This window comes from Brassica oleracea, chromosome C9, assembly GCF_000695525.1.
Source record: "Brassica oleracea var. oleracea cultivar TO1000 chromosome C9, BOL, whole genome shotgun sequence".
Taxonomy (NCBI): Eukaryota; Viridiplantae; Streptophyta; class Magnoliopsida; order Brassicales; family Brassicaceae; genus Brassica; species Brassica oleracea.
This window is the reverse complement of record NC_027756.1, coordinates 22,341,439-22,342,720: the sequence shown is the minus strand read 5'-3', so window position 1 is coordinate 22,342,720 and position 1,282 is coordinate 22,341,439. Positions and strand designations below refer to the sequence as shown.

General features: G+C 35.0%; 1 long non-coding RNA gene across 1 annotated transcript in view; it reads right to left on the bottom strand.

Annotated features, from left to right (window-relative positions):
* Positions 1-1,282, bottom strand: part of LOC106317996 — a 5,859-nt gene that overhangs the window by 2,406 nt on the left and 2,171 nt on the right. The gene's annotated exons all lie outside the window — the stretch shown is intronic.

Below are 1,282 nucleotides of genomic sequence, written 5' to 3'. Positions count from 1 at the left end.
CTCAAAAGGAGGATGGGGATATATGTTGGATATGATTCTCCCACAATAATAAAGTACTTTGAACCAACTATGGGTGATTATAATTGAGGCCAGGTACACGGATTATTTTAAGACCAGGAGGGAAAAAAAATAATAAAGCTGGTAAAAGAATAGTAAAAGACATAGAATGGAATCAACCATCAATGTCTTGGCAAGATCCTCGAACTAAAAAATGTGAAATAGATGTCAAAAGATTATACATTTACAAAGCTAGCTAATCAAATGCCACACATTTGTTGACCCGAAAAAGAATGACTAAGTCATATATAAACCATCTTGTAAAGCACCAACGGATTTGATGTCCAAGAAGAGACACAGTCAAGTTGCTACAGAGTCTAGACAACGTATGAAACGTAGTAGACCAAATAGGTTCCAAAAGATAAAAATCTTCGGAAACAAAAGAAAGGTGCAGAGATTGATAATCAAAATCCAAATCCGAGGTTACTAAGGAAACCATCCCAGACATTGAGATAAAGCTGGTCGGCTCTAAGGTACATGTACCAAACAATGTAGCTTTGAGACGCCAAGCTGCAAAGTATTAAAGGTCTCGATAATAATGAATCTCAATCGATTATATCATGTCTTGAACATAATGAAACCAATAAGAAATGTCGACATAAGATGATTTATTTGCATACAAGGTAGCACTTGAATTTATGAATATAAGCAAGGATCATGAATCCACGTCAATATAAGAGTGCGCACTCGTAGAATAGATTGGATTGAATGGAAACGTGGGGTTAAATAGTTTAAGGAAGAAAGACTTATTTGGCAATATGATTAAGACACCATATGATGTTAAAACTAGTGGATATAAATGGGTCTTGTGAGGAATAGAAATCGTGAGATATAAAGCTGATGTTGCACAAGGATTCTCACAAAGACCAGTAATAGATTACGAGGAGACATACTCCCATGTGGTGGATGCAACTACTTTTAGATTTCTCATAAGTCTGGCTATATAAGAGAGAAAATTAAACTTGCGGTAAATTGATGTAGTGACTGCATATTTATATGGTCCACTGGATAATGAAAGTACTAGAGGGTATTGAGCTGAAAGTACAGCAAGTTCTCGAGAACAATATTGATAATCATCAAAGTATATGATCTGAATATCATAGGAACCTCTGGATACAATTTCCCAAACAGTTGAATATCTCAAGAAAGAGTTTGAGATGAAAGATCTTGGAAAACAAAGTTTTGTTTGGGATTACAGCTTGAGTACATTAACAATGAAATCCTT